The sequence below is a fragment of the Cornus florida genome, unplaced genomic scaffold (genome assembly GCF_030987335.1).
Source record: "Cornus florida cultivar Cherokee Brave unplaced genomic scaffold, ASM3098733v1 CherokeeBrave_3.0.0_Hap2_Chr03, whole genome shotgun sequence".
In the NCBI taxonomy this organism is placed as follows: domain Eukaryota; kingdom Viridiplantae; phylum Streptophyta; class Magnoliopsida; order Cornales; family Cornaceae; genus Cornus; species Cornus florida.
The window spans coordinates 41,578,812-41,593,628 of NW_026775573.1; the positions used below are offsets into that span (position 1 = coordinate 41,578,812).

At 33.7% G+C, this 14,817-nt stretch overlaps 1 pseudogene; it reads left to right on the forward strand.

The window, feature by feature from the left end:
• Positions 1-970: 970 nt before the first annotated feature.
• Positions 971-14,414, forward strand: LOC132301508 (WAT1-related protein At1g25270-like; annotated as a pseudogene).
• The last annotated feature ends 403 nt before the right edge of the window (positions 14,415-14,817 follow it).

Below are 14,817 nucleotides of genomic sequence, written 5' to 3' on the forward strand. Positions count from 1 at the left end.
CCACTGGAGCAACCCTAGCCGATGTGGGAGGAGCTGAGGAATCTGAATCCAAATAATCTAATAGTCGCATTTGGAATTGCGTATACTCGCAACTTTCATACGCTCGATCTTCTCTAAAAATAAATGGGTCGTATTACTCAGGTAATTAGTTAAAATCAAAATTTACAAAATTAAGTGCTTACTGGCCAAGCATAGCAGCACTATAAATAGGATCTACTTGACACACAAAAGACACATAGACACGCACAAGCCACACACACAGATGCACCAATTAAGCATCAACCCTAGAGCTTGGTGAATCATTCTTAATATTCCGATAAGCCTCCAACAATGTACAAGCATCCAAAAAGAGTCGAAACTCTAGCCGATAACCTTCCAAAAGGTGAAAGGTATCCAAGCGGGTAGGCAGTACGTGGCTCGCGGATGTGTCAAAATTAAGTGCAGATCAGATTTTATTTATTTATTTGGCTGTTCATGTTTATAGTAGCAATACTTTTTTCAATAAGAATTCTGCAGTCACTAGGTTAATCAGCAAACTCTAAACCTCAGAAGAAATACCATAAGTGAATAAGAAGCTTTTAGCTTGATTAGGTATGAGTCCAAAGAGATAGGAGAATGTACTCAGATCATTGGTAAGAACAGAAAGAGAATGAGGGTCACTGTGTCAGAACAACATAAGGTCATTTGTAAATGTAGTGTGAGTGAGACTGTTCTTCTTAGATTTCCAATGGTATCTGAACTGAGAATCATTCTCAGTAACCTTATATATGATTCATTAAATCACATCCGTAACTATCACAAATAGGAAAGGGGACAGAGGGTCTACTTGCCTTAAACCATTAGTGCCTTGGAAATATCTAGTCAATTCCTTATTCAAAGAGATAGCTAGAGAAAGCGCGAGTGGTAATTCAAGCATGGGCTCTCTGAATTAGTTCAACCTTAAGAGTACTTTTGGAATGTGAGAGGAAGAATGGTAGTCCTTCATGAGCTCTTGTACAAGGGAAACACTATCACCAATCCTCCTGTCTTTGATGAAGGTAGCTTGATTCAGAAATAATACTAGGCCACACACATTTAAGTTGTTAGCTAGCAGCTAAGAACTAACTTTGTAGATTGTGTTAAAGCAAGCTATGCGTCTAAACTCATTTACAGTGGAAAGGTTAGGGACTTTAGGAATGAGAGCAAGCTAGGTTGAATTTATTTCTTGCAGCAGCCTCCTATTAACAAAGAAGTCCCTTACGGTTTTAGACACATCCTCACCAATCACTGGCCAAGCTTTCTAAAAAAAAAACGCATTGTAACCATCTATCCCTGAAGATTTGTTGATTTTTAGAAAGAAAAAACAAGTTTTGATTTCCTCAAGAGAATGAATGGCGCTAAGAGATTCATAAAAGTATGAAGGAACAACTTTAGCATTTGAGTTTTGAGAGCATCCATGGCAGGGTAATCACTAGGTCTATTGCCTAATATATTGCTAAACCGATTCACTGTCTCATCTTTGATGACTTGTATGTTGTTAGTAGTTTCCCCATTGGAGAGATTGAGTCTCATAATCTTTTTTTTTTTTTTAGTATTACATTTAAAGGCGTTCATGAAAAATTTAGTGTTTTGGTCACCTTATATACTCATCCAATTGACTCTGGATTTCTGAATGTTGAATTGTTGTTGCCAGATTTTCATAGCTCAATCTGTGACAACACTTTTTCACTTTGCCTGAGTTGCTAATTATTTGAAGGGTTACTATCTAGGTTCTTTTGACAAGGTATACAATGATCCGGTAAATAAGACGTATCAGATGAAAAAAAAAAAAAAAAAAAAAAAGAGGTATGATTGTGTTTCTATTGAGAGAAGTAAGGGTGGAAATGTCTTTGTAACATTTCAAGGGAAAATGTGGTATTCATGTGTTGGGATTTATATGCCTGACATAGCAAATCCTTATTTGAATTATAGCGACATACGTTCCTGACATATCTAAAATATTTATGATTTATATAATTGGTGAATTCAATGTATTATGTTTCAATTCATTATGGAATTGATAGTGTCCACTTGATTACAAGAGATATTTATATATGTATGTGATAGCGATCAATACATGAATATAAATAGTAATCATAAATTGTTCATAGTCGATAATTATGGATGGACTCATTATTAACTAAGACTTGAACTGGATCTGCGTTAGTTTGAGATAAATTACGAGAGCGGTTGTATGCAATTGCTCCCTTTCATTGTCATGGCATTTGACTCTTAAGTATGAGAGAAGTATAGACTTTTTTTTTTTATTAATTAGTAATTACTTTGATTTGTTCGGCGGAATATTCGGAATTCTTAAACTGGTATTTTGGGTAATTATGTAATTAATAGTTAGAGAGTTATATTTTCAATATTTGTATCATTACTACTTGTATTTATTTTGTATTGATTATGCTTGATCATAAAGTAAATTCGAATGCCTTCGTATGTTTTAGACAAAATGTTTTCTATATATTTATTTAGTAAATTATTATTTTTTGTCAAACAAACTTTTATTGTGATCAAGGTGGAAATAGTCAAAGGTAACAAAATAATTATATTAATTATGTTTTCGGATTGATGGTTTTATAATTCGATAAATAATTATGCATAGAGGGGTCAAAGTGCAATATTGACTTAGAGGTTATTTACTATTTAATTGGAGTGCAATTAATTTCTTTTAGTGGAGTAGAAATTAATTTATATTAATTGAATTGGGTCCATAGTTTAATGGACCAGACCAATTATTAATTTATAGTAGGCAAGAAAATAGTAAGCCCAAAGGATTCTCACCCATAGCCCAAGTTGATATTGGAGTCCTATTAGAATGGAGATATGTGAATTAGAAATTGAGAAGGATTTATTATTTCATTTCCTTATCTTTATGTTGCCTATATATACATGGGTCCATATATATTTTAAGATAGATTTTTGAAAGAAAAGAAAGGATATATTATATATTTTATCTCTCTAGTTTTTTAGGGTTTGCTTTCTCTTCTAAAGGAGGCTACCATAAGCCTTGCCTCCAAGATCATTCATCGAGATATATTGGTGATTCCTAAAGTAAAGATTACTATAAAAAAGAAGGAGAAATGATCTTACTAAGGGATCTACAATAAGTGAGAATATTAATTCACTTTAGAGGAAAGATTTAAAGGTTTACTCAAACTTTTGATGTAAGTATTCAATCTATTAATTGAATGATACATCATATTTTATTTTTACATAAAACTTGTCTCTATGTGATGAATCAAGATCTATATATGTAAATCCCTCAAAAAGTTTTTAAACTTGTACGTTTCCCAATAGTAGTATCAGAGCATGATTTGATTCATTACTAGAAATCATGTTTTTATGAAAATCATCATTCATGGATCCAAATTTATATATGTATATGTATATTTTAATATATGATTATGATATATGTATATTTGTGATTGGATGATGTTGATGTATGTTTGGGCTATGGATGAAGCTTATAGGTTAAATAAATGTAATTTTATCTTTGGATGAATGTAATTAAGGCTTTAATTTATCCATTTGAAAGTTCAATGATGTAATTTAATTTTTTTCATTGTATTTCAAATTGTAAAATTTATTTAAAGTTATGTAATCTTCATCAAAGGATGCTATGAAGCTTCAAGAAGATCCAAAAAGGTTAAATTAGGTTTCAGGAATTTTCTGGAATTTTTCAGAATTTTTTAGGAATTTTTTGTGCTTAATTTAATTTTCTGGAAATTTTTAAAAAAATTTCTAAAATTTTCGGCATTTTTTCGGCGGCTGGAGCATTGCTGCCGACGAAGTCGGCACTGGAAAAGAGGACGGCCGATCCCATGCTTTGCGGTGCACCATCATACGATGCAACCGGATTCCCAGCCATAGGATTAGTCAACAGAGGAGAGATGATAGGATATAGCGCAGCCCATAGAGCGCTCAAGGCTCACCCAATCCACAGGCGCGTGAGCTGCACGTGCCAACGCAGCCAATTCCCACCAGCGCATGCAAGCGTGTGGGGGCGTGTGGCACGCGCTGGAAACCTACCCTAGCGCGTGTAGGCGCGTCAGATGCTCGTAGGGACGTCCGATGGTGTCCGATTGTGCATGGGGTCAAGTTACAGCAACTTGCAGGTGTATACAAACCTATAATTGACCATCGCGCAATACTTAGAGCAATTAAATATTAAAAGCTAAATCCATTGGCCATTTATTTTGCTTTATCTGTTATTTATTTATTTATGTAATGTATGTGATGCATGGAATAATTAATTGCTAATTATTATTGTTCATGCATTAGATCCATGATTTTTATCTAAATGACTTGATTTATATTAATTAAATTATGAAAATTAATTGGATTTGATTACTAATTAATTAGAGCATACTTATTGGGAAACGAAAAATTATTTTTGAAAATTATTTTTAAAGTGTGCCTCTAATTAAATATTAGTAAATTATTTAAAAGTTCAGATATTTTCTAAATTTAATTGGATTAAAATTAAAGTATTTTACATGCATTAAATCATGAATTGAAAACCCTAATTATATAAATAATTAAAAATTGAGTAGCAGAGGGGATTTTTATACATTAACCCATTGCCTTTGTTATTATAACCATTGTAATTAGATCTTTAACAATAAGGCCCCACACATGATTTGAAGAGTCTAAAAATTACAAGAATGGTTGTATCATGAAAATAAAAATATAAATGTTTATTATAATTAAATCTTTAAAAATAAGGCCCTATGCATGATTTAAAGAGTCTAGATTATAATGATAAGATATTTAATGTTTTATTTTTCATTGGAACATTAATAACGTTAATATACACTCAATCTAAAATCAATAGTGTTAGTTCCCCTACGGAGTGGTCTACACTAAGTAATTTTAGAAAGTCTAAATATAATCGGGAATCATTTCATATAGATAGACAAGGCATTGTCTTAAGAGATATGGAAATGATAGGATATGCCCATCAATAGTAATAATGAACTTCGCCAACCGAATAAGTTATTGGCGTATTGGTTATTTGATTTTTCATACAGTAGTTAAAGGGACCCACATATTATTTTAATGAAAGTGCTCGCCTAATAGCAAATGAATCTTAACAATAGTAATAATGAACACCTCCATCAGGATAAGTTATTAACGTATTGATTGTGTGATTTATTATGCTACGAAGTTGAGGGACCCACATTAATTAAAAGGGATTTTTTATCAATAGTGATAATGAATTCCTATACTATTGAGATTTATTATACTATGTAGTTGACAAAACTCATTTTAATTTTAAATATGAATGATAGTATTAATAATTCACCTTACATATTGTATGAATACATTTATATATTCAGATTAGTTATGTCTAATTCTTTTAATCTGCTTGCTAAAATATTCAATGTAATTAGACATTTTTAATACGGACTGGAAAAGAAACTTAGATATTTTATTCACAACGTAAGGTTACAAAATATATTTATTACTCCTATACTTAATCCTTTTACTTTAAGATACCCAAGAGAACATTAATACTTTTAATAAGAGAAATAATGTAATACCCCTAATTTTAAAAGGATATTTCTGATATTTAATTTATTATTTATTTGTATCTTGTTTGATTTATTTGTATTTATTTGCATTAATAGTTATTATTTGATTTATTTGATAATTATATGCATTATTTGGATTAATTTTGTAGTTTAGTTTTCGGTGAATTAACAGTTTAAATAATTAATTTTGCAGTAAACTTAGTCGGTAACATATATAGTTTCATGAGCCAACTAGGATTGGAATTAGGGCATAGTCTCTAATTATTCATGGACTAGGGTTATTGATTTACACCTATAAATATAAGCTATACAGTGGTTTAGGGTTTTAGTAAAATAAGCAAACTTCTGAAGGAAACAGAGAACGTGAGATACAGAGTGAGGTTGGAGAGAAACAGAGCAAGTTTGTGAAGTTTCTGACTGAGGCTTTAAGGTCAGACCTAGGAGAAGGGAAAAGCAGAAGTAAGAGGAGGCTAGACAATAACTTAGTGTTACCGAAACAGTGGACACGACGCCGGAATTTCATAACTGAAATCACAGGCAAGTTCTTTTCTTCCTCCTTCCCTTTAGCTTGTGTTCTGTGCACCTAGGTAGCCTTTAGGGTTTAATTAATCATCAACTGAGTTTTACAGTTATATTAGATGCTATATTGATGCTCTATATGTGTTGAAATCTGTTCAAGTATAGTTCGTGCATGTCTGATTTAAATTGTGTTCATAAAGCATGTTTAGTTTGTAAAACTTGTAATCTCTGTATTGGATTTCAACTGCTGTAAACACACCATGGGAATTGTACTGGACATAGTTAAGGCTCTTAGGAACAGTTTAAAACCAGATATAAAGGGTTGGAAGCGGCCGGCGTTGAAAAAGAAGGTCGCAGAAAGCGCAGACGCAAGAGACGGCTCTCAGAGAGGGAGAGAGCCGGCTCTAGGAGGAGGGAGCCGGCTCCCCCCCATTGTAGAGCCGGCTCTAGGAGAGGTAGAGCCGGCTCTACCTACCTAGAGAAGGCTCTAAGAATTTGGAGCTTACTCTTTTGTTTTCTGGAGCCTGCTCTACAAGTTTTAGAGCAGGCTCTCCCACGGGAGTTATTTTCTGAAGTTTTCTGGGCAGTGTTTGGATGGTTTAATGTTTTCTAAACTGCTTTGTGAGTGTACTGGGATTCCTAAGTGAAGTTTTAAGAGTTATTAAAATCTCTTATTGCATGGTTTATGTCCTATGCAAAAGAACGGAACAGTATAAAAGTAAACAATTTAGCATACGGTTAATGGATGGGAGGAACTGAATTGTTTAATTTAATTTTAACAATTTGTTGGATTATAGCATTACTATAAATTTTGTTTAAAATGCATGATTTTTATATTTGACTTTGGTTATCTCTTATCTGTGAAAACGTATTTGCAATAGTTCTATCATGTGTGTTTTTCTCGTCTCTGTTTCGGCATAAAACGTCTCACTGTTTTAAGTTTGTTTTGAAACTCACTGAAACAAACCAAGGTCTGAATTAATACTAGATGTAATTTAAGACCTTTAAGATCAATTTAGAGGAAGAACAGTAAAGTCGAATGTTGCCGGAGATGAAGCAGAAGACGTGTAGTAAGGAAAAGAGAAGGCTCTAGAATTAGAAAGAGATGGCTCTATGGAAAGGAGAAGGCTCTGGAATTAGAAAGAGAAGGCTCTATGGAAAGGAAAAGGCTCTGGATTTAGAAAGAGAAGGCTCCATGCCAAAAGAGAGGGCTCTTTGTTTTAAAAGAGAAGGCTCTCTTTTCAATTTTGATATTCTGTGTTTTTTTGTTATGAGCTGTTGTTATTGTTGGAGCATGGGAATTATTCTGATTATTCTGGGACTTTACAGAGTGATTAAGAATTAATGTAGGATGTTAATAGGACCTTTAATTGGTTAAAGTTTACCTCTGAATTAACAGAACAAACTGTATAAAATCTACACATCTTGTATACGGTTAACGGATGGAAGAAAACTTAAATTGCCTAAGCTTAATTTTGGCAATTTAGTGGGATCTAATATGTCTATAACACTTATTTTAAATGCATGATAGGGTCATCTATGTATTTGTTTTGATCTATTCATGTTTTGGGACGCTAATTGTTGAAATATTAAACCTTTTCTGCAATTACTTGGATTACTGTTGGATTGAAATTGCTAGAATAATGAAACGTTTTCTACAATTATTTGGATAATGGTTTGAACTATAAATTACTAAATTATGATTTATATATTGTAATTTACATGAATATGGAGGATTGTATGCACCGGTATGGGATGGTGGCATATTAGGGACGGTTTAACTTCAAAATGCTAAGACCTAACCTATTGGATTAACGGAATGGATTGTAAACTATTGAATCCTAAATTTGTGTTTAAGTCAGATCAACTGACTAAGTTGAGTGACTTTCTAGATTGGTTGGTTGTAGTTAAGTCATATCAGCTAAATAAGTTGAGTGACTATCTGGACTGCATTTTGTATGCCTCCTCAATGAATAATTGAATGACATACTCTAGTTTTGGAAGGACTTTAGATATATGACTATGATACCACGAGATGAGCTTGAGTCTCAGACTCGTTGGTTAGGGTGCGTATATGCAGTGGATGCGTAGCTGGATATAGTAGGTAGGCGTACCCTGTTAGGTCTAGGTACTCATGCCTACCTTTGGGTGCGTTTTCGCATGATGCCTTCTATTCAGGTTGAGACCCCTATTGTAGTCCAGTGAATGTCCTTAGTGTGGATATATATATATATACTTATGGACTAAATAGATATTGTGAGGTATCTATGGTGTATCTGCGTATCGGGTCTCTGTATGGATTGCAATTAGATTAGAATTTGTTCGTGGGCCTGACCCACTATTATTTTTCAGGTAACAGACGGTTCCAGGTCTTAGAGCTTGTTCGTGCTGAGCAGAGACAACTACTCATTCTACCGACGACGTAGGAGGTTTCTTCATGGTTTAGCATTGGACTTCTTTTCGGTTGTTCGCTTTCCAGTATTGGTTTGATTAGGGGTTCACCAGGTGGATTCCCGAGTTGTATTAGAAATGGAGAAGTTGGATGTATCAGAATAATTCTTTATTTATAAAATTTTAGTTATGAGATTTTCAGTTTTGGATTATCATTCTAGTTTCTTTCCAGCAGTTTTATTTATTCATGTTAATCTTAATTGTATTATGTGTTCATTTATTACTAATTGGTTTAATATTCTCGGGTAATCGGGCGTAGGTCTGGCCAACCCACATTCGGAAATCCGGGGGTATCACAATTAAGGCAAATGATATGACTTGGTGCAATATTCTAGACTTTATCTCGAATACGCTCCAAAGCTAACATTTACATTATTTTATTTTCTTCAAGCATCATGTTAAATGTCAATGAGATATTTTGGTGAGATTAGATAGAGCATATGCCTAAGTACTATGTCAGATTTAAATACCATCAAGATAGCCTAAGGATCTCCAGTAAAAGATCAAATCTTGGAAAATGATTGTTTATTATTTAAAAATTGAACTGGAGGTCAATATGGCTGACTTGTGTCGTAAGTTTCAAGTTGACATAATTATTGCCTTGTTACCAAACTCATTCGACTCTTTTAGAGTGAACTAAGAAATCAGTTTGAGTTCACACTCGCTGATATTCTTATAGAATTGGTAACATATTTAGGGATAAACAAAAGTATGGGCGTTCCCATCAATCTAACCTAGTCTATACCATCTTCTTCTAAGCCCAAGTGGAAGGGTAAAGGAAAGAAGAAGGATGATAATAGGACTAGACTAGCACAAAACATGAGTATCCAAAAGGTTAAAGGAATGAACATTCTCCTTGGAAGTGCTACAGATAACTATACTTGCCATTGACAATAGTTCTACTACATTCTAGTTTATTAAATACTGCCCTAACTATCAGTCAAATGGGGACCAAAGTTAACCATTTCCTCCACATTCCAATGTAATATAGAGGACTAGTAAAATAGAATAGCAAAATGAATCAGAGACCTTCAAAGCTTGATATATCCCAGCTGAGGAACTGTGAGAATAAACCAATCTAAGTCACAGCAGGAACCACGACTGACCACTTACAAAGGAACATCCTTGAATGAAAAGTTACTACATAGCTTCAATGGACCCAATCTTCTTTTGTTCAGAACTATTCTTTAGCTTGATAGATGCAAACCTTGCTCTGATGCATCCTTTGATGAGTTGAATGATGTGTTGTGCTGATGTTGAATTGTTCCTAAAGGTTCTAGCATTTTGCTCTTGCCAAATAAAGTATATGGCACAAACGAGGAACAGCTTATGGGTAATGAAGTGATTATGAGACCATGTAGATGAGCACCAAGTGATAATTAAGGTCCCTTCAATTGTCTAGTTTAATGTAGAAACCAGCTATATGTTGAACAAAATCCCAAATAATGCTACCTGGCATTTGAAGAATATGTGGTCCACTGATTCTCCTTCAGACAGACACAAGTAACATGCATTTGTGTAATGGAATATGATGGAAGGTGATTGGAATATCCTGATTATTGGAAATTAGGCTATCAACTTTGACTTGAGGGTCCAGTTGAAGAATTTTTGACCATATCAGTGAGTCCAATCTATTGAACTGTAGGGCCATTTGGTAGTCAATAGTCAATCCACATACTTGTGCAGTCCCCAATTCCCACTCTATGCCTGACCAACCCCCTAGCCATGTCTCTCAACTTAAGTAGCCTTCTCCAAAATCCTGAGCTAGTAGTTGAAACTTTAACTGTCCAAAATGATTTGGTTTTAATGAAGTACTTGTATGTCCAAGCCACCCAGAGACTATATATCCTTCCTAGAACACAACCTCCAAATATGTTTGAAACTTGACATTTTGTCTGTAAGTTCAAGGTAGGAAAAACCAAGACCTTCAAAGGATTTTAGCCTACAAATAGCAGTCCCAGACTAGAAAAAAACTTCTCAAAATTTGGTTGATTTGATCAATGATTTTCATAGGGAGAATAAGGGCTTGTGTCCAATATGCTTAGATGGAAAAAAGGATAGACTTAATCAATACTACCCTTACTGCATAGGAGAGGAATCTTGATGTCCAAGAACTGATTCTGACTGTGATTCTTTGGACTAGGGTTTGGCAATCAATGGCATTGATAGTTGAGGAGGATAGTGGCAATCCTAAGTAAGTGATTGGCAGTGTACCAATCTCAAATTGTAGTAGAGAAGCAATACTATTCCTAGTGTGACTGTCTACCCCAGCATAGAAAGCTTTACTTTTGGAGCAATTGATGGACAGTGTTGTTCATTGCAGTGTATAACACTTCAACAGAGGCTATGTCCACATGATTGACAGTGTGTTGATTTGATTTCACCATGGCAGCTTACACGTGTGCATACCAGAACAACGTAGGGAAATAGCACAGCCTCGGAATCTTAATTACATTAAATACACCTCCCTTCCTTTAATTAACCCATTACTTATCTCACTCAACTTCCTTGTTTAAGCTACAAGACACACTCTCTCTCTCTCTCTTTATATATATTTATATATATATATATATATTTGTCTTGTATATACATACACTCATAAACTTGCTTCAAGAACACCACAACTCTCTCTCTCTCTCTCTCTAAAGAAACGAGCAAGAAGAAGCGTTTTGATCTTCTTCCTTGTTTTCTCTATTAAGAATTCTATATATATATATATATATATATATATGGCTGTGAAGGGGATCGAAGATATGCAACTTTATACATGGGTTGAAGCCAACGATAATGATGGTGGTGGTTCAGATAGCACTTGCAGGAATGAATGTTTTCTACAAAATTGCAGCAAATGATGGAATGAGCATGAGGGTTTTGGTTGTTTACCGCTTTATATTCGCTGCTGCTGTTATAGTCCCTCTTGTTCTCTACGTTGAAAGGTTTTATTAATTATCATTTCCATAGTTTCTTTTCTTTTTTAACATATACACACACATGTATGCAGTATGTATGTATATGACATTTTTAGAACCTTTTTATTTTATTTTATTTTTTTATTTAAAGTCCATTCATATTAACATAATTTCAACATCTGGGTATTAATTATAATCAACATTTACCCTTCTTAATATATATATATATTTAAATTTAAGTTGTATCCACGGAGAAAATACTACTAGGCTAGCCCAGTACTTTCTCATTGAGTGTATATGACTAAATGGTCCAAAGAATTTAGAAGGCTCATAATTACATATATCTAGCTTAAAAGAAATAAAGTTCTATGCGTGTGGAAGGGACAAAAAGATTTTTATATATGTGTGTCTATATATATGTATATATATATTGTTTTAACAAGTTATTGATTTTGTATAATTATCGGAAAAAAAAAAAAAGTTATTGATTTTGTTTTTCGCAGGAACAGTACGCCAAAGCTGACATGGATGGTAGTATTCCAAGCATTTCTGTGCGGGTTATTTGGGTAAGTTGTGTCTACAATCTAAAGTAACTAATCTCTAGGTTAATTACTTAGCAACGCAATATCTATTAATAGCCATATTATTTGCTGATAAATTAATTTCTCTCATTACACTTTTTTCTTCTACTAGTGACATGTCCTAGACTCATAAAATCAATCTCGAATTCAATTTATAGCTCTGTGACCGAATCTCACTCCACAAAAAGTACCAAGGAGTTGGTAGATTTTTGTAATCACAACAAAGCATGTATATAGGTTATTACTTAATTAAATGAATTAACAGTAGAAATAATCATGCACCGAAACAAAAGATACTCAGTTTTAAAGTTGAATGTATCGGACTAATTAATTATTTTTTACAAAGGAGCATTGGGTCAAAATTTATACACGGAGGGTTTAGTCTTAACCTCAGCAACATTTGGTTCTGCTATGACCAATCTAGTCCCCCATCACCTTTGTCATGGCTATATCATTTGGGTACATATATTTGCACACATACGTGTATATATGTCACGTGACTCCTCATGTAATGCATATATTCATAGCCGTTTGATTTGGGTTAAATGTGAGGTCCAGATTGGAGAGGCTGGGATTGGGTACGACTGCAGGGAAAGCAAAGTTGGTGGGGACAGTAATAGCGATTGGTGGGGCCATGCTGCTCATGTCTTATAAGGGAGTTTAAATCAATATGTGGTCAACGAATCTTGACCTTTTTCATCATCATCATCATCACGATGGATACGTGGCAGCACAAGGGCACCCAGAGTCTAGTAATAGAGTGTTGGGTGCTTTTTTGGTTGTGTGCAGTTGTTTCTCTTGTGCACTATGGTTGATCATTCAGGCCATGATATTTCAAGCAATTCTCTAGTGATATTCCCATATTGCCCTTTACTAATATTTCTATTTCCATTGTTGTACATTATAGGGCAGGCTAAGATGGTTCAAAAGTGTCCTTTCCACTACTCCAACACCGCTCTGATCTCTGTGATGGGGGCAATCCAGGCCACTATTTTTGCCCTCTGCATGGAACGAGACTGGACTCAATGGAAATTGGGTTGGAACATGAGACTGGTCACAATAATTTACTCGGTATTTTTTTTCTGAGTAGGGGAGTTTCAAGAAATTTTAAATTTAAATTCATATTTTATTGACATAATCTATCTTGAATAATACGACTCATAGAGGAACCTCTTTAATTCTTACTGGTCATGTGTTATGATTGAATTGGATCATGTTAGTGAATTTGTTATTAGTTGGATCAAATAAATTTTTTTTAAAAAATTATTTTTCTTCTCTTTTTTATTAACTTAATTTTTAATATTATAAAAGAATTAACACATGATCTAAAAATTAGGAGATTCCTCCTCATGCCTCACGAGGCAAGTATTGATCTTGTCCAAGTAGATCAAATAAATTTTAATTTTAGTAACTCTAATTGGACTAAATCTCTACTTGATTAACTAGATTTGAGAAATCTGTTCGAATTATTTTAAAATTTTTATTTTAAACTACAATTTGCACTCTTAATAAAATGAATTTCAAGTTCAAATCGAATTGGATTAATTTTCGAATCAAACTTATTTCAATTCATGCCCTAATTAGTTGGTTATTGTGGTGATTAAATTTGTAAGCGTTTGTGGAATTGTATTATAGGGAATAGTAGCTTCTGGACTAACGATTATACTCACTGCATGGTGTGTACGAATGAGGGGTCCACTTTTTGCATCAATTTTTAGTCCTTTGATGCTTGTACTTGTAGCAATCGCAAGTTCATTACTATTGGATGAGAAGCTATACTTGGGAAGGTAAATGTCTCTTATCATACTGCAAAGTCGATCATGTTTGGATTACACTAATATATTAATTCACTTAACACAGGCCACCCTAGGACTCTTGAAGTCCTATTTGGATTACATGAAGTCATTTAAGGTGTAATTTTTGTGATTAACTGATTCTTATAGGATAATGTTAATTCACGCAACCTATCCGACTATGTCACCAAGCCTAAAGTTCTGTTTGGATGACATAAATATTCTAATTCACTCAACATATGCCACCCTAGCTCTTAAGTCTTGTTTGAACGACATGAATTCATTTAACATGTAATTTTCGTGATTAACAGCATACTAGGAGCTGTACTGAATGTGTTCGGATTGTACGCTGTGTTATGGGGGAAAGACAGAGAGATGAAAAGGAATGTTCAACTCATGCAATCCAAAATCTCCAAAGAATGTATCAATATCATGCTCGCCTCTTCATCAGAAAACAAAATCGACGACAACAAAAATGACAATATTAGAAGCAACGCGATGGAGGTTAATCCCAAAACCCTTCCAATAACGCGTAATAATCTTCTACCTGGAAATGTCTTAATGGAAAAGAATAAAGGTGGTGAAGGCCGGAGGAGATAATATCTAAGCTAATCAATAAGAATGGGTAGACCTATATATATATATATATATATATATGAGTGTATGAGATATATCCATATATATATATATATATGCATGGACTTTTATATATGTGTGTGTAATACATACTTAGTACCATCAATTATAGGAAATTGAGTTTTGCCATTCCAAGTATGTGTGTGTAATAATTGAGGAACTCTAAAGTTCGCTTGGTTACATGAAAAATTATGATGGAAAGTAAAAATGAAGTAAAAGAAGGAAAATTTAGTTTCTATAATACATTTGGTTAGTAAGAAAATTTTTGAAAAAAATTGTGAAAAAATATTGTTTTGTTAGTTTTGATAGCATTAAAAGGAAACGAAATTGATTATACTTACCAAAATACCCTTCTAATTTCAAATAC